The sequence below is a fragment of the Colobus angolensis genome, unplaced genomic scaffold (genome assembly GCF_000951035.1).
Source record: "Colobus angolensis palliatus isolate OR3802 unplaced genomic scaffold, Cang.pa_1.0 Scaffold197, whole genome shotgun sequence".
NCBI lineage: Eukaryota > Metazoa > Chordata > Mammalia > Primates > Cercopithecidae > Colobus > Colobus angolensis.
The window spans coordinates 5,610,859-5,629,655 of record NW_012115121.1 but is presented as its reverse complement, the minus strand read 5'-3'; the positions used below and the strand labels follow the sequence as shown (position 1 = coordinate 5,629,655).

Sequence of the window (18,797 nt, the reverse complement as noted above, 5' to 3'; positions counted from 1 at the left end):
TGGCTAATTTTTTGTATTTTTAGTAGAGATGGGGTTTCACCATGTTGGCCAGGCTGGTCTCAAACTCCTGACCTTAGGTGATCCACCCGCCATGGCCTCCCAAAGTGCTGGGATTACAGTCATGAGCCACCACGCCCAGCAGCACTATTACCATTTGGACCTGGCCCATTCTTTTTTTATTTCTATTTGTAGAGATGGGATGTCACTTTGTTACCTGGGCTGGGAGTGCAGTGGCATGATCATAGCTCACTGCAGCCTCAAATCCCTGGGCTCCATCGATACCCCTGTCTCAGCCTCCCGAGTAGCTAGGACTACAGGTGTGCCCCACCGCCCCTGGCCTGGGACTGTTCTTTGGCGTGGGACTGTCCTGTGCATCGCAGATGTTTAGCAGCATCTCTGGCTTCTACTCACTAGATGCCAGCAGCACTACCCCAGTGATGACGACCAAAACTATTGCCAGATACTACTAAGTGCCCTCAGGGACACAATCACATTACTCACAACAGCCCAAAGGTGGAAGCCACCCAAGTGTCCACTGATGGATGAGCAGATAAGCAAAACGGATATGTGCATCCAGTGGATTATTATTCAGCCTTAAAAAGGAAGGGAATGCTGGCACATGCTAGAACATGGGTGAACCCTGAAGACGTTATAACAGGCCACACCCAAAAAGAAAAATGCCGCATGATTCCACTTTTATGAGGTACCTAGAGAAGACAAAATCAGAGACTGATTTTATAGAATGGTGATGCTTCCAAACATAGAACGGTGGTTGCCAGGGGCTGGGAGGAAGGGGAAATGGAGAGTTTCTTAATGGGAACAGAGTGTGCAAGAGGAAGAGAGCTCTGGAGATAGATGGCGAGATGGGGTGGCACGAGCAGAACCCCAACCTGGAGAGGAGTCTGGACTTCATCTGGTGGGCAATGCTGGGCCATGTGTGTGTGGAGGATGAAAAATGGCTCCCAGAGACACCCGGGTCCCAACCTGGAGCCTGTGAATATTACCTTCTATGGTAACAGGGACTCTGCAGATGTGATTAAATGAAGGATCTTGAAATGAAGAGACTATCCTGGATTATCGGGGGGGGCCCTAAATGTAACCACCAGTGTCCTTATAAGAGGGAGGCTCTGCCCCAGCAGAGAGAAGGCGACGTGACAACTGCAGCAGAGGGAGAAATCTGAAGACACTGCACTGTGGACAAAGACGGAGGAAGGGGCCATGAACCATGAAGGCAGCTCACAAGCCGGGAAAGGCAAGGACACAGATTTGCCCCAGAGCCCCCGGGTGCGAGCAGAGCCCTACCACCGGCTCAGTTTTGGCCCCCAGAGAAACTGACTTCAAACTTCCGGACTCCAGAATATGAGTATTTACATCTCTGTTGTTTCAAACCACCAAGACCGTAGTCATTTTTCTTGGCAGCAAGAGGAAAACCAGGGGAATTCCGAGGGCAGGGATGCGATCTGATGCGCACTTTGGAAAGGTCACCCGCCCAACGCCTTGCTTTGTGGAGAAATAATCCTGGAGAAGAGCGGCCAAGGGGACCAGTTGCGAGGCCGGGGCCCGAGTTGGAGAGACAGACTCTAGAGAGTTGGAAGAGGAAGAGGAAAGTCCTGATGTGGGAAGCACACCCTTTTGTGCTGCCGGTGTGCCGGGTGTGCTGCAGGATGAAACGTGGGGTGACAGGCAGAGTCCTGGTGATACACGGGCTGCTGGCGAGGACCGCAACGTAGGCAGAGGTGCCACCTTCACAGTTGCTGATGTGAGGACCGAGACTGAGTTTCAGGCAGGCCCATGGAAACTTCCAGTGCAGATAACCAGAAGTACAGCAGGCCTGGAACCCCAGAGAGCGATTCCTGGCACGTGAGGTCGGGGAGAGGATAAAGTCATCAAGAAAGAACAGAAGGGGTGCAGGGGGCAGGGCTGAGGGCAGGGTTCTGATTAACTCAGTGGGTCAGCATGGCCAGAGGAAGGAGTCCCTGGAGAAAGAGGGAAAACAGGAGACATGGTACCGAGGAAGCCCAGGAAACCAAGGAAGCCCAGGGGCCTTGAGAAGGAGGCCAAGGTCAGCAGAGCCAGGAGCTGGTGGTCGGAGTCCAAAGAAGGGGAACCCTGAGCAGCCTCTGTTAAACCACACAAAGGTCATGGGGGAACTCAGCCAGGCTGATGGCACAGCCTGGTTGGAGTGGAAATCAGGTGAGCAGCGCCTGCTGTCAGCAGCCCTTCTCACTCTCAACACTGGAGTCTTTCTTCAGCCAGAGGAAATGTTATTCTATCTTTCTTTGATTATTTCCCCTCTTCCTCCCATTCTTGGTTCTTTTTTGAGACAGTGTCTGGTTCTGTCAGCCAGGCTGGGATACAGTGGAGCCATTATAACTTACTGCAGCCTCAAACTCCTGGCCTCAAGCAATCCTCCTGCCTCAGCCTCCCGAAGGGACTGCAGGCATGGGCCACCACATCCAGATAATTTTTTTCTTAATTTTTCTTTTATAGAGACAGGGTCTTATTATGTTAACCAAGCTGGTCTTGAACTCCTGGCCACCAGTGATTCTCCCACCTCAGCCTCCCAAAGTGCTGGGATTACAGTGAACCACTGCACCCGGTCCATTCTTGGTTCTTCTGCGATCTCTTCTCTAGCACTATGCATCCATCCATCCCAGCAGCTACCCTCCATCTCCTTATTTTTCTCAGAATTCTCCAGCTAATCTAATTCACCAACTGAATTTTCTCCAGGACTCTCTCTTTCTTTCTTTGCCTCCAACATAACCTATCATTTGGTAATTTAGTTCTGCATCTATCCTGCTCTTAAGACAATTCTTTTTGATACCATGTCTTCTTAAATCCACTGAGAATACCAGTTAGAGAATTTGATTCTTAAAACTATTTGGTTGTGCAGAAAAAAATAGAGCAACAAAACAATAAACATAGAGAAATAGACCCAAATATATCTGGGAATATGGATTGTAAGCAGCAGTTCTAAATAGCAGGGGAAAGGTAGCTTAATTTTTAAAACTATCACTACAGAATTGGCTGGCCTTTGGAAGGGGGAAGACAGGGAAGCGAAATCACTACCTTACTCCTTCCACCAAAAGAAATAATTGAATAAAAAATTTAAACACTAAAAACTAAAATGCTGAAGACATTGATACCAATCTGCAAAAATTTTAAACTTCTGTTTAGAAAAAAGAGTACACTATACAAAGTCAGAAAGGCAAATTAAAAACTGGGGGAAAATATTTACAAAACATATGGTAAAGGGCTAATGTCCTTAATACATAAAGGGCTTTAATAAATCAGTAAGAAAAAGGCCTTATGCTCATTTATAAAATGGGCAAAGGACATGCACAATAGTTCATGGAAAACTCAATACAATAATTAATAAATCTGTGAAAAGGTGTTCAACTTCCCTCATGTCCCTCCTTTTTACTTACCAGATAGGTACAAATTAGTCTGATGGCCCCAACTGTGGAAATTTTCTAGGGCTCAGCCACTCTCTACCTGTTGGGTGATCTCACGAAAGCCATAGCTATTACTCTGACCTATGGGCTCATGTTGCCTCATCTTTGTCTGTGGCCTGACTTCTCCCCACCTTTTTTCTTACTTTTACATTTCTTGGGAAAAGAGTGTTAAAGAAAATATTTACATAGGCCACCCCATAGTTGAACTGAAATTACAGGTAGGTGACTGTAGGACCCAATCCCTCTTTTGCCCACCTTAGGGCATCTGCGGCTTTCTTCACAAACTTTCCAACCACCCTCACAAAGCACTGGCTCCCCGCAGCCAGCTAAAAAAACTAAGCTACATTCATATCCACCTTAGGGCAAACAGCAGCAGCAGCACTAACAGAGGACTGGAAATTCACAGTTAATTCTGATATTCCTTAAACAGAGCATTGTTCTCACACAAGGAAGGTCAGAGGAAGAAGCTTGGTGGAACAGGAATGTGGACTCAATTGGATTCAACTGGACACTTCCTCCGAGGGTGCCTGCCAGTATCTGTGGCCTTGGAGACAGGGATTCGTTCAGCTGGCTGGTTGCAACGCTTCTGCCTCCCCTGTTATTATCCAGAATTTATGGTGCTCTCCTGGGCTCCAAAATGCCTTGTAAGAACCATTTACAATCATCACTTCCCACAGTGCCTTGGAAATACAGATTAATGGTTGTTATGTCTTATAGGAGGGAAACTGAGTCAAGGAGGAATGAGGGACTTCCCACATCAGCCAGCATCTAGGCACAGAACCAAAATGCCTCATAGTCTACCACACAGAGAAAGGAGAAGAAGGGCAGAAAGGGGACAAGAAAGAAGGGGCAGATTTTACACAAATCCTTTTTTTTTTTTGAGACAGGGTCTCATTCTGTCATCCAGGCTGGAATGCAGTGGCACGATCACAGCTCACTGCAGCCTTGATCTCTTGGGCTCAAGTGATTCTGTCACCTCAGTCTCCTGAGTAGCTGGGACCACAGGTGCATGCCACCATACCTAGCTAATTTTTTATTTTTTGTGGAGATGGAGACTCGCTATGTTGCTCAGGCTGGTTTCAAACTCCTGGCCTCAAGCGATTCTCCTGTTTTGGCTTCCCACAGTGCTGTGATTAAAGGTACGAGCCACCTCTCCTGGCTCAAAAATCATTTTTAATATAGAGCCAGTCTTTGGAAGTCGAAAACATATTGAAATCTACTGAACTTCCTCTATGAACATAGTTACTTATCCCTTCTAGAATTCTAAATCAGTACTTCTTTTTAGAAACAACACTTTAGAAAATAAAGCATATATTGAACGTCTACTGACCACAAAGCATGTCTACTAAAATAGCTAGAGATGTGAATACAGCTGGGCTTGCCTCGTTGAGACATGAGCCTCCCAGGTTTCAGTCATGCTGGAACCCTGTTGGGGCTACCAACCAGTCAGTTTTCCCTCTGGCACTGGCTTCATGCTTCAGCAGAATGTTCCAGATTCTCCTCAGCTCCATTAAATGCCTGGGCAATGCATTCTGCTTGTCAGTGGAATTCAGCTGGTTGCGTGGAGACCCATTCATGACTTCCTGACTGCCTGAAAGACAACTTGTGGGTGAGACCTTCCCTAAGACCCAAGAGCACGTCTTTACAAAGGGAAGGTCCTCCGGCCGTTTAATATGATGACATCCCAGTCACAGAGAACTTTCTGAGCCTACTTTGTATGCTCTGTGAGTGTGCCCACGCACCCCCTCAGACCCAGATTCACATGTTCTAGCCTCGACCCTCATCAAAACTTACCTCCCCCTATAAACGAACCCTGAGGCCCCTGGACAACGCAGGGACAGGCACTCCCACTTCGGCCTGCCCTTCAGCACAGCACGTACCCCACATGGAAGTCACCTGCTGGTGTTTCTGTCCCCCCGTGGGCCTGGAGCTTCCTTTCTGGTCCCCAGCCCCCAGCTCCCAGCCTGGGCCTCTCTCCTGCACCTGAGTTATCGTGATTACTGCTTCCAGGAAGGGGATGGGATCAGCAGTCTGTCCAGGGACACTAACCTGCTACCTTAGGCCAGGGGATTCCAAGAAGCCAAGCCTGAGAGGAGGTTTTGGCATGTGATTTATTCTGCAGGTGTTTTCAGGAGAAACCTGTAAGGGAGTTGGGGAGGCAGGATGGGGGCAGCGGGAGGAGCTAGGAATGAGGTGGGTTCAGCTGGAGCCCAGCCACAGCTGATCCCTTGGGGAGCTCTGTGGTGTCAAGGGCCCCCAGAGTTGTCCTACCTGGAGGCGGGCAGGTGGCGCTTCTAGACCACTGAGTGTCAGTTACTGGCAGAGAGCCAGCCCCTAGGCATTTCCCTGCAAGAGAATTCTCAGGAAACGTGTGCAGCTAAGACCCAGCACCGTCAACACACACAGCATGCCATAGACTAAGGGGCCCTGGGTGGTACAGCAGCATCCATTACACCTGCTCCATATCTGAGATTGAAGCAACTACTGGGTCCTCACTGTCCCCCACCCGCTCTCAAGCTGGGAGGAAACAGCTGCCCACTCAGGACCAGCCTGGCGCTGGAGCCTAGGCTGCAGGAACAGGGTCAGCATCGCCCAAGCTCTGGACCAGTTGAAGCCCTGCAGCAATTGCACGAAGCATCCTTTCCCTTCCTTCCCGCAGACCCCACTCACAGGTGTTTCCAGCCTCCCACACGAGGCTTCCCCAAGAATAAATGCAGGGCTGGCCAAGCCCTTGAAATTCACAGGCTCAGCTTCCTGAGAGGAGAGCACACACGAAGTCCTCAAGATGCTCTCGGAGGTGGGAAAGGCACCTGGAGCTCCCAACAAAGACAATAGAATCCCCTCTGCTCTTAGGTCTTGCTTCCTCCAAACGCTCCACGGTCAGGGATCCCGGAGAATGTGCCACCTTTCCTTGGTCTCGGAGCATCCCCAGGACCCTGGCTCACCCTACATGGTTTCACTTCCAGCCTGGAGACCTCTCATCTTATTTATGAATTGGAAAGTCCTCCAAGGGAGGGGCAGCCCTGGCAGGAAAGTCCAGGGTGAGAGAGGGGAAGAGCCCCCTTTGGTGGTCACTTTTTTTTTTTTTGAGACGGAGTCTCGCTCTGTCGCCCGGGCTGGAGTGCAGTGGCACGATCTTGGCTCACTGCAAGCTCCGCCTCCTGGGTTCATGCCATTCTCCCGCCTCAGCCTCCAAGTAGGTGGGACTACAGGTGCCCGGCTAATTTTTTGTATTTTTAGTAGAGATGGGGTTTCACCGTGTTAGCCAAGATGGTCTCGATCTCCTGACCTCGTGATCCGCCTGCCTCGGCCTCCCAAAGTGCTGGGATTACAGGCTTGAGCCACCACACCCGGCCTGCTTTTTGTTTTCTGAATTGTCTTCCTGGTTGTAGAGCAGGGGCCAGGCCCCAACCACCCCCACCTCAGCTCCCAGTGGGGGTAAGGGAGGGAGAGCAACAGTTGTTCTATAGGATCCAGGCAGCCCCACTCTCTGAGACAGGCTTGGGGAGGAGAGGGCTTTCCATGGAGAATTCCCGGGGTGGCAAACCCCACAGAGCCACCACCTGACTAGTGGGAGGGCTGGGCACTTGCCAAAGCCTTGACTGAAACCAAGGATGGGGGCAGTGGGAAGAGGTGGCTTACAGACACCTGACATCACAGGGATTCTGACTCTGGGTGCTCATTAAACTCCCAGAGCAGGGGCAGGGAGGGAGTAGAGAAAGGGGCTACTTTAAAAATCCTGATGTCAGCGAGGGCATGGTGGCTCCTGCCTGTAATTACAGCACTTTGGGAGACCATGGCACAAGGATGGCTTGGGGCCAGGAGTTCAAGATCAACCTGGGCAACACAGTGAGACCCCGTCTCTACAAAAAATAAAAAAATAAAAAATTAGCCAGGCACGGTTAATGCCTGTGGTCCTAGCAGCTCAGGAGGTGCACCCCTGTAGTCCTAGCTACTCAGGAGGCTGAGGTGGGAGGATCGCTTGAGCACAGGAGTTCGAGGTTACAGTGGGCTATGATGGTACCACTGCACTCCAGTCTGGGTGATGGAGTGAACCCCTGTCTTTAAAAAACAAAATAAAATAAAATCCTGACATCCAGATTGCAGCCCAGATCAATTACATCAGACTCTAGGGGAGGGGCCCAGGCAGAAGCATTTTCAAAGCCTCCCCAGGTCATGCCGGTGTCCATCCAGGGCTGAGCACCACTGTGGAACCTGTAGAGAAAGAGCTGTGTAGACTGAGGACATCACCATAAGTATTTCAAAGCAGCCCTTCAAGAAAGGAAGGGGTGGAATTTTCTAAAAACAAACTGAGTTGGGTATTTAGCACCATCTCGCTGCTACTAATATTTCCAAGGAGAAAGGGGACAGTGTAGAGCGTCCCGCAGCGTCCATGTGTGCAGGCACTGAGCTGATGCAAAGGGCTCCTTCTTGCAAGCCAGGGCACCACGTCACAGAAGCCTCACCCTGGCCCCAGGCCCCAGGTCTGATGCAAAGGAAACGCTCACTGGGGGCCTGTAGCTTCCCCTTTTGGGGCCTGTGCACGCCTCTTCTCTGAGCCCTGCCCCTCCCTCTGAGGACACCCTGGATCTCCTGGGTTGGAGAAGAAAGTTGCTGGACACAGTGCTTTCCACTACATTGTTACAGACCAACTGGCCAGGTCTCCTGAGGGAATCTGCTTTGTAACCAAGCAATGGCAGAGGAGATAGTGCTGATCCCTCTGCACTTCGGACCCTTCGTAGTGGGGCAGGAAGCGGTGTGGATGGCAAACAGGAAACCCCAGCCCCGTTGCACCACATGAGGAAGGAGACTTGAGCTACAGGCTGGGGCCCTGCCAAGGCCTAGAGATGGTAAGAGATGCCAGATCATGCTTCCCAAACCCAAGCCTGTCCTGGGCATGGGCAAAATGCTGGCTGCCTCAGAAGGAAATGGCCCACTCTGCCTTCTGCCTTCCTGCATTATGGAACAGAAGCCCCATCACTGCTTGGACTCTTTTAACCCCTACACCAACCTCATTAAGAAAGAAACTTTATTATCCTCATTTTGCAGTTGAACAGTTGAGGCACAAAGAAGGGATGCCACTTGCCCAAAGACATACAGCTAGGAAGGAGCGGAGCTGAGGCTCAAATCCAGGGCGGTGCAGCTGCCAAACGGAACCCTTATAGACTACAGCTTCTCTTGAGGTGGTAAGGAAGAAAGTGCTTTCAGCCAAAAATCAGTCAACCCAACTGTATACTGGAGGAGTGGTTCTCCCTCTTGAGTGTGTATTGGAATCCCTCCGAGGGCTTGTTAAAATACAGATTGCGGGTCGCTTTGTCCCAGTCTCTGATTCAGCAGTTCTGGGGTGGGGTCTGAGAAGGTGCAGTCCTAATAAGCACCCAGGGCTGCTGCTGCTGCTGGTAGCTGGCTCTAGGTGCTTTATCTTAGTCCCTCCAAGAACCTCATGAAGAAGGCTTCACTTTAGCCATTTTACAGATGAGGAAACAGAAGGTCCCGGAGGTTAGGTGGCTTGTCCCAGGTGGCAGAGCCGACACGAAGCCCAGTGCTCCTATGGCTCTCTGGCTGAGCGCTGGATCTGAGAGGCTCGCTATGGAGCAGCAGGAGCAGGTTGGCTCCAGTTACCAGCCCACAGCAGGCTGGGGGGGTCCTGGGGATGGGAGGGGAGTGAGTGACCAGCCTAGAGGACAAGCTGTGGAAAAAGCAGACCCTGCAGGGGCCAGGGAGAGAGGCCCAGAGCCACAGGTCCAGGACATGGGTACTTGCAGTCACAGAGCCATCGACTCTCAGTCCCGTATCACACACTGGGTGGGACACTGAGGGGACAATGAACTACCCCTCCCACTCACAGGCCCCACAGACCATCCCCACCCCATTCCCAGAAAAGCCTCGATGCTTGGTAAATGACAGGTACAGGCCCTTCTTGGCAAGCTACCCCACTCCCATCCCCGGAGCTGCCCCTGCCTGGCCCACCGACACAAGAGGAACTGAGATGCACCAAGGGCCGTGCTGGGGTTTCTTCAAACAGGTCAGCCTACGAAGCCCCGGCTCTTCCACCACCAACTGCAGCCCAGCCCAGCCCAGCCCTCCCTGCCCAAGCCTGGGTTCCCAGACGCGACTGCGAGAGATGGGAGGAAGCAGTCCTGAGACTCCCGCCGGAAAGGCCTGCCTCCAACTCCACACCAGTGGGCGGGTGGCCAGGTGAGCGACCCAGAAGGCCACCGCTGGGCCCACCCAGACAATGGCCTCGCAGGCCAGAGGAGCAGCCACATGTTTACAGGGAAGCCCCACCGGCGTCCACAAGTGCCTGACCTTTAGGATGGATGTGGTAGAAGGAAACTCAGAGCCCTTAGCCTCTAATCAGAGAGCCAGGGCGCTGAAGCAGGACAAAAAAGGAAGCGTAGAGGAAGCACAGACTCCAGAAAGAAGCAGCTGTGTGTGCGTGGGTGTGAGCATAGCTCCCGGTGTGTGAGAGTCCAGTGTGTGGATGGAGGGTATAGTTGGAGGGTGGTGTGTCACTGTGTGTGTGTGTGTGTGTGTGTGTGTGTGTGTATGGAGGGTATGGTTGGGGAGTGGTGTATTGCTGTGCATGTGTGTATGTGTGTGTCCACATGCATGGTGTGTGTGCTTGGTATGTGTAGAACTAGACTCTGGCTCAGAGAAACTAAAGACCTAGAACGCTAACCAGCCAAGACATACCCCGTCGTGGGCTCCAATTCAACCAAGTGACAAATTCCTTGTGGCTGTGGAACCCAAGGGGAGAGTGGGAAGTTGGCGGAGACAACACTGGCCCCAGGAAAGCAAATAAGACGAGATACTCCCTGGCCTGCATTTCTCAAAGCCAAGCCAGTTTATAGGGTAGTTTTAATGTCTACCTGGGGAAGAGCAAGGTAAGCTTTCCTCCTATCCAGTAACTACGGGATTTAAGGGAGGCCACTCTGCAGAGAGTGCCCGAGGCCTGTGTCCCCAAGTGCTCCTGCTGGCCTATCTGAGGGTTCTTCTCCCAGCTTTGCAGAGACAGAGACAGACTGATCCAAGCAGGTAAGGAGGGGCTGGCTCCGGGTCCCCTGTTTCCTACAAGTTCAGATTTCTTTGGTAGCCATGCTTCCTGTTTACTGAGTGGTTTCCAAGTCACAGGCCACTCAGACTCATCTCTGACTTCACATCCCCTTCCTCAAGGGAACCCCAGCATTCTTCCTTTTTTGGTGCTATAGGCTGAGACTCTGAGCTGTGTGTGCAGCGATCTCGGGGTTTCCTCTACTCGCCACCTGGGGATAGGACTGAAAACCCAAAAGCTAGAATCGCTGGCCTCCTCCACCTCCAGATCCCAGCAGGTTCCCTGGACTTGAAAAGCAGTGAGTGGGAAGAGCAAAGGAAGTGCTGGGTGTGTCCAGAGCCCTCCGGGGTGGTGGGGAGAGCAGTCACTGCGGCGCATCTGACATCCCCCCTCCTTTAACCTTGAGTTAACGCACCAAGCAACCTGTGTGGGGAAATTCCCCCTCACAGCGAATCTCAGACCCCTCCTAGTGCCAGGAGAAATGGCACATCAGGGGGTTTCCAGACCATTTCCAGGGGAAGTTTGCCACAGTAGCACATTCACACCCTCCTCTGTCTACCCTGGGCACAGCTGACCAGCCCTAAAGGAAAGTCAGCCCCATGAAAAGCAGAACTGCTCCTCCACACGGCCTGCAGAGGCGGCTCTATCAAACCTCTGTACACCCCCACGACTGCCTAAGATTCAAAGGGCAGCTGCCCACAAGGCAGGGCCAGGTGAGGAGACCGTGAGTGCTCTCCCAGGCTCACGCTCTTACCAACTTACTGGAGGAGCCGCAGGCACTTCAGGGAACTCACCTAACAAGGAACTCACAGCATTTGCCTCAGAGCAAATGTCCCAGAGAAAAGCCACCTGACCCATTCCCGTGACCCCTGAAGAGAGACTCATGTGACCTGGTTTCCCAGTTCTGGGTCCCGCAGTTTCCTGAGCTGACCTGTGGGCACACTCTGCCTCACCAGCCCCCCACTCCGTGGCACCATGGCCCCGACTGTACACACAAGAGCCATCCTTGCCCCAAATGTCTGTGTGTGATCAGCTGTAAGGCCCTACATGGCACTTTAGGAAGGGGCACTGATTATCTGAGGCTACCAGCCATCTCCCCAGAGTACCTGAGGCCTCGTGGACCCCCCAAAGTCCCCCTGCATCCCATGTCATGCTATGGACAAAACATTCAACAGCCAGCCCTACAGCCGCCGGGAAGGGTGTTTAACAGGGCAGGGGTTTGGCACACACAAAGGATGCTTGAAATAGAAAGGCAGAGACCTTCATTCTCGAGCTTCAAGGAAGCTAGTCTCCACACAACTCCACTTCTACCTGGTTTGAATCTCTCTCTCTCTGCATGGCAGCTGCTCCATCAAAGTCACGGTGAATCATGAGCCCACCCTTCCAAACCCATCACCACACAGTAAACCCTGAGATTCAGCAGCAGGGGGTCTGGGCCCCATGGGCCAGCTGCCAGCAGCCAGCAAGCCACGCTGTGGTCAGCTCCCAAGCCAGTGGTGCTGCACACCTGCACCCTGGCCACTTTTGTCCTGTGAGGCTGAGATGGAGGCAGCACCCTGACACTGCCCGGGCCAGGAAGGATAGTCAGGACCACATGACCCAGCTTGAGATGGAATCACCAGGGGCCAAATACCACAACTGTCTGCCAGGGCTTCCCTTTCCTTTCTATTACATAAGTAAAATAAACATTTTTTTGTTTTATTTTTAAAATACAGGTCAGGTTCCATGGCTTACACCTGTGATCCCAGCAATTTGGGAGGCCGAGACAGGAGCATCGCTTGCATGCAGGAGTTCAAGACCAGCTTGGGCAACATGGCAAAATCTTGTCTCTACAAAAAATAAAAAATTAGCTGGGTGTGGTGGCATGCACCTGTAGTCCCAGCTACTTGGGAGGCTGAGGTGAGGTGGGAGGATGACTTGAGCCCAGAAGGTGGAGGCTGCAGTCAGCTATGACTGTACCAGTGCACTCTAGCAAGGGCAACAGAGTAAGACCCTGTCTCAAAAACAAAAATGAAAAATATATATAGATAAATGAAAAGATTAATATCCACAAAAGGACAAATGTTGTTTGATCCCATTTATATGAGGCAGCTAGAAGAGGCAAATTCATAAAGACAGTAAGTAGACTAGAAGCTACCAGGAGCTGGAAGGAGATAGGAATGAGGGGGTTATTGTTTAATGGGTACGGAGTTTCTGTTTGGAATGACAAAAAAGTTCTGGACATGGATAATGGTGATGGGTTGTACAACATTGTGAATATAGTTAATGCCACTAATTTGTACACTTAGAAATGGTTACAAGGGTAAATTTTATGGTATGCATATTTTACCACAATAAAAAATAAAAATAAACTATTACATATGAAAAAAGATGAAGATCGAAATCTCCCAAAACTCCACCACCCAGAGATAATCACTATTAACATTTTACCATACATCCTTCCAGATGCTAATATAAATGGGTGATACAGTTTGTAAAAATAGCACACAGTTGGTACCCTGCTTCTTAAAAATATATCATATTCCGGTGGCTCACACCTGTAATGCCAGCACTTTGGGAGACCAAGGCAGGTGGATCACCTGAGATCAGGAGTTCAAAACCAGCCTGGCCAACATGATGAAATCCCATCTCTACTAAAAATACAAAAAATTAGCCGGGCGTGGTGGTACACCTGTAATCCCAGCTACTCGGGAGGCTAAGGCAGGAGAATTGCTTGAACCTGGGAGGCGGAGATTGCAGTGAGCTGAGATCACACCATTGCACTCCAGCCTGGGCAACAAGAGTGAAACTTCGTCTCAAAAAATATATATATCATATTCTTCCATGTTAATAGCTACACACCTGCAGCCTATGTTTTTGTAGCCACATGGTATTCCAAAGTATAGATATGCCATGGTTAACTAATGTATGACTGTTGGGCATTTGGTCTCCATTTGTCACTATGGAGTGTTGTCACTATTATAAATAATGCTGCGAGGGACATCCCCATATACATATTTTTCTGCATTTATCCAATTACATCCCTAGGGGAAGAATTCCTAGGGGTGGAACTGCTGAGTCAGGGACTTGTTTGGGAGGGTTGTCAACAGAGCATTAAGAGTAAAACTACACCAAGATGTTGAGTTCTGTCACAGAAAGTTCTCTTTCTCCACACAGACTTTTCTCCAGACCTCCTTCCAAAAAGAGCCAGGTATTAAACATTTAGCAGCACATCACTGGTCATAACCCAGGAATGCAAACCGTGAGCAGACTCCACTCGGATGTCTATAATGTTGCATAGTGATTCAGAAAGGAAGGGACCGTCCATTCCATAAGAAACCAGTCCCTCCCTCCGCACCTCTCCAGTCCTCCTCTGGAGCCACACCATGCTGGAGCACTGAGGTGAAACTGATATACAAGACAAGTAGGATTATACTGGGTTAATGTCCACTGAATTCCCAGCAGGAAGGACTCTAGGAAGGGCCAGTGCTGGGTGTCTCATGGTGGGTGCCACATATGTAGTCCACACAAAAGGTTTTTTGTCATTAAAGATTTTTAAAGGTTTTGTTCTTGTATAGACAGAAGGACAAGACAATGACTCTTCTGAAAGAGGTCGAGGGTTAGAAGGGACACATGGAATCATTTAATCCCTTGCCTTGGAGATGGGGAAACTGAGAGTCAGAAAGTCTCACAGCATAAATATTTCAATAATAATTAGCCAGACGCAGTGGCTCATGCCTGTAATCACAGCATTTTGGGAGGCTGAGACAGGTGGGTCACTTGAGGTCAGGAGTTCAAGACCAGCCCGGCCAACATGGTGAAACCCCGTATCTACTAAAAATACAAAAATCAGCTGGGCGTGGTGGCATGCACCTGTAGTCCCAGCTACTTGGGAGGCTGAGGCAGGAGAATTGCTTGAACTCAGGATGTAGAGGTTGCAGTGCACCAAGATCACGCCACTGCATTCCAGCCTGGGCAACACAGTGAGACTCCATCTCAAAAAAACAATAATAATTACAATCATTAAATGCACCCCAGAAGTATCTCACACGTGGGTGAGGTTCAACTGGTTCAGGGCAGTGCTTGAACATATCCCATGTCTTGGATGCCTAGTGCAAATCTCATCCTCCCCTTCCCATGTACACAATTGGAAATTGAAATCACTGGGGTCACATGCTGACTTAGTCATGGCCAGATGTGTGCTGGGGCCAGCTCCCACTGGCTCTCAGGTGCCAGTGGCGCACAACTCTTCCCAACTGAGTGTTCACTGACACCAGGTTGGTAGAGTGAAGTCAGCCATAGTGGGAATATTTATTTATATCACATAAATTGGAAAACACCACAAAGCAGGGCTTCCCCCAAAACCCTTACCAAGAGCCAGGTGTTAAATATTTACCAGCACATCACTGGTCACAACCTAGGAATGCAAACCATGTGCAAGTGACCTCAGCTTCCTCACCTAACCTAAGAGCGGCCTCTCTCTCCAAGCACCTAACTCTCTATGTTCCACCATAATACACACTCCCAGATCCATCATAGCCTGCTTCTAGCCGGCAAATGGTTTTCTACATGCTTGCTATGTGCCAGGCTGAGTGCATATGATAGCTCATTTGACCCTCACAATATTGCTGTGAGATAGTTATTATAATTTCCATCTTACAGTTGGGGAAACTGAGTCTTTTCTTTTCTTTCTTTTCTTTTTTTTTTTTTTCGAGAGGAAGTTTTGTTCTTGTTGCCGAGGCTGGAGCACAATGGCAAGATCTCAGCTCACTGCAACCCCTGCCTCCCAGGTTCAAGCGATTCTCCTGCCTCAGCCTCCTGAGCAGCTGGGATGACAGGCGCCCGCCACCATGCCCGGCTAATTTTTGTATTTTCAGTAGAGACGAGGTTTCACCATGTTGGTCAGGCTGGTCTTGAACTCCCGAACTCAGGTGATCCACCCGCCTCGGCCTCCCAAAGTGCTGGGATTACAGGTGTGAGCCACCGTGCCCGGCCTGAAACTGAAACTTTTAATGACTTTTAACTATAGGTTAAAGCCTGTCTTAGGTTGGTTTCACCCAAAAGTAGATCGTGAAATAAGAATTCAAGTTCAAGTACAAAGGGAGTGGTAAAGTGAGATGAGGAAGTGAGCGAGCTAACACTATGAGCAGTCGGGATTCAGTCCTGCAAGGGAACTCTCAGAGACAGCACAGAACATGCCCCAAACTTATCCCAACAGAGAGGCGAGGAAGCTGGAGTATTTGCACACCTTCTCCCATCAGTCACTGGTTGAGACCAGTGGAACATGGGCAGGAGGCTGACAGCATCTATTACATTATCCAGTATCCCACAGCTAGGAAATGGTAAGATGCAATTCAAACTCCAAATCCAATACTCTTTTCATGACATTTATAAAAATGAGCACTTCACTGGATGCCAACGATGGTTAAAGCACAATGCTGATGAAGTAAATCTACTTTGCCAAATCACTTTGGGTCGACATGTTCAAAGGAAGCACAGGTATTTCTCTGCCAGTTTTCACCAATTGACAGAATAGGAAAAGCCCTTGGAAGTCACTTTGCCTGTTCCACAGGAATGGATGAAAGGGTCTCTCTCTGGTACCACCACAGCTGCCTTGAGCAGCAGTTCCCCAGCCCCAAGCTGTCACCCCAAACAGCTGCATCAACCTGTAATGACAGGCTTTAGAGTCTGCCATCCCAGAAATGATAAAAGATGACCCACTGGCTGCCCAGCCCAAGTCAGAGGATGTGCCACCCTCCTTCCCTGGTGCTTCCTGCCCCATTCCCAACCCCAACTTCACACGGCCACGTGGTCCACGGAAACCCACAAGAGGCCAAATAAATGAAACCAGCAGTGAGACCTGTGGGAGCTCACTCCACCTTGAGGACATTTATACATTCTTCTGGGCCAGGCACAGTGGCTCACACCTGTAATCCTACAGGTGTAGGCTGTGGAGGCTGAGGCAGGAGGAAGGCTTGAGCCCAGGTGTTTGAGACCAGCCTGGGTAACATAGCGAGACTTCATCTCTATTAAAAAAATAAAATAAAAACTTAACTGGGTATGGTGGCATATGCCTGGGGTCTCAGCTACTCAAGAGGCTGAGGTGGGAGGATTGTTTGGGCCCGGGAGATTGAGGCTGCAGTAAGCCATTATTGCACCACTGCGCTCCAGCCCGGGCACAGAGACCCCACGTCAAAAAAATAAATAATAAATACAAATAAAAAATAAAAATTCTTCTTGTAGACAGGGAGGTATTGAAATAGGACAGTGTGTCATTGGAGTAAACAACTGGACCACATTGTGAAGAGTATTAGGGAGGCAGCAGGAGGGAATTGCTACCCTCGCTTTATAAACCCAGCTGTGGCAGCTCTCAGCTACTACAGATTGAAGATAGACGCTGAACATCTTGTTCCATTCCAAGCACACTGCTGAGACCTGCCCTGTTTCTTGCTCTGGGGGAGATGAGTCCTGGGACTACTCGTGGGGTCACTCAGTCCATCTCCCAGCCTCTCCGTGAGACTCTCTGGCAACCTGACCCTGCCTCTCTGCCCCCACCTCCCACTCAGTAAGGACACTTCCTGCCAAAATATCCTAAAGAGGTCTGAAAGCAATGATCAGGCCCAGGTTCTTTTGTGCTTTGATGACAGGTCCCTTCTCTGGCAAGCAACGTCGTCCAGCCCTCTGAGACAGCAGATGCACACCCTGGGCACCTCTCCAGGCGAGTCGCTCAGCCATTCCTAAGCAGCTCACGCATGGAACGCAGACATGAAGCCTGACTCCGGGGCACCAGGAAATAGACCAAGAAGTCAAAGCAAAACCAATAGCAACTGGGATGTCTCACGTGGGTCAGAGCATCCAAAGGATTGAAAACAAGGCATAGGGTTGTCCACCACACCAACTGACTCCTAAGATGACACAAACTGGCGAGAAGACCTGAACCTCCAAACAGAAGCCAAGTAGAGACCCAGAGAGGCAGGCTGTGGAGCACCAGGGACAGAGTGAGGCCATGCTCAGGCAAGTGGGGGTGATGCTGGCTGGAGATACAGCAGATGCGGGCACAGCCCCAGTTGGCCAGATGCGGAGGGCACACAGTCCCCTTCCCCTGGAGGAAGGCGTGGAAAGGGACCTCAGATGCCTGGTCTCCTCTCAGCCAGGCTTCTCAAAGGGGCCATGATGATTCCAACCCAATTTCAACAGCATAAAAATGAGGGCAGTGGAGCACTTGGGATATGTCTAGGCTGCACCCCAAGGCTTACCATGTGTCTCCCCGATATTCCACCTCTGCTCTTCCATCTGCTGAAGGAGGAGCGGAACTCACCTTCCAGCCTCCCCAGCAGAGGGAATCCCAAGCTGTACCAGTCCACACTCCAGGTGCCCATGCAGGCTGTACACTATGCCTCCACCTTCTTCCAGGGGAAGAACTCCCACTCTTTCCAAAACTACCCCTTCTCCAAGCTCAGCCATCATTTGAGGCCCTCTTCTACCCCTGTGAGGCCTGCTGGACTGCCACAGCCGCTAGGCATCAGGCTGACCTGTCCAGAGGAGAAAACACAGCTGCTGCCCACACCCAATGCCCCCACGCAAGGGTCTCTGATCCCAAATGGCCACCACCCAGGTAGATGCCACACTGTGTCCCTGGGACACTACATTTGAATGCGAGTGTTTTGGTTTTTTTGAAAATTGACTCTCCTCAAACAACCCGATATATCTTTGCCATGCGAGATTTCTTTAATTCTTCAGACCACCTGCAGAAAAAAGTGCCTAGCAAGTAAATCTGGATTTATTAGTAAAATAAGCCTAGCTGCAGATTCCTCATCCAGATGTTCCTGAAAGAAGGCCCCTGGCTCTGTCTTCCTGGCTGTTTAAAAGAGTCATTGTTTCTAATTCTTTCCTCCCATTGTACTAAGATCAACTGTGGCAGGAACTGAGTCCCCCTCCAGGACAAATTGTTGTTTGTCAGCTGATGGGTTCAGACATTCATTCATCATTTACAAGGTACTTACTATAACCCCAGCCTGCCCTAGACACAGCCTCTGCTCTCCCGAAAAACACGTTCTAGGCGCCGGGATTCTAGATACCTGGGAAATAAGAGTGCAGGCAGTGATGAGAGGCCTCGTGCTCGGCTTCTCCTGTCACTGAGGCGCAGAGGAGCTGTGGACAGCCCGGACCCACGCAGCGCCCCAGAGGTGAAACGGAACCCTTAGTCTCCCTGTGAGGCCACTGGCACTCTCGGCTGTCCCCAGAACTCTCCGACTTAGAGCTGAATGCAAAGTAAGCGCTTGAAATGCAGAAGTAGCCGGGGCCGCCCA

General features: G+C 50.5%; 1 protein-coding gene across 2 annotated transcripts in view; it reads right to left on the bottom strand.

The window, feature by feature from the left end:
* Positions 1-18,797, bottom strand: part of RASSF2 (Ras association (RalGDS/AF-6) domain family member 2) — a 42,715-nt gene that overhangs the window by 22,927 nt on the left and 991 nt on the right. The window contains exon 2 of one of the 2 annotated variants that reach the window (XM_011941034.1): positions 18,492-18,566. The gene's annotated coding sequence lies outside the window, so the exon portion shown is untranslated. Of the gene's footprint in view, positions 1-11,303; positions 11,326-18,491; positions 18,567-18,797 lie in introns of those variants that run through there. The other variant, XM_011941035.1, reaches the window with a different exon arrangement.